Below are 214 nucleotides of genomic sequence, written 5' to 3' on the forward strand. Positions count from 1 at the left end.
ATACAACAAACATTTTCAGACTGTAAAAGTATATCTAAGGAGGCATGACAGATAACTACATTACGCAATTCACAATAGTGCTTATTTACCAAAAGAGCTCCCAGTAATGACGAGACAGTAACAGTTAGCATTAGCTACCTAGCTACATGTTAGTAACTGTGTGCCAGCACTCATCAACAAACTGAAAATGTAATGTCAAAATACACAAAATTGA

Source organism: Seriola lalandi, unplaced genomic scaffold (genome assembly GCF_002814215.2).
Source record: "Seriola lalandi dorsalis isolate HSWRI2012SDOR001 ecotype SW California unplaced genomic scaffold, Sedor1 jcf7180002054694, whole genome shotgun sequence".
NCBI lineage: Eukaryota > Metazoa > Chordata > Actinopteri > Carangiformes > Carangidae > Seriola > Seriola lalandi.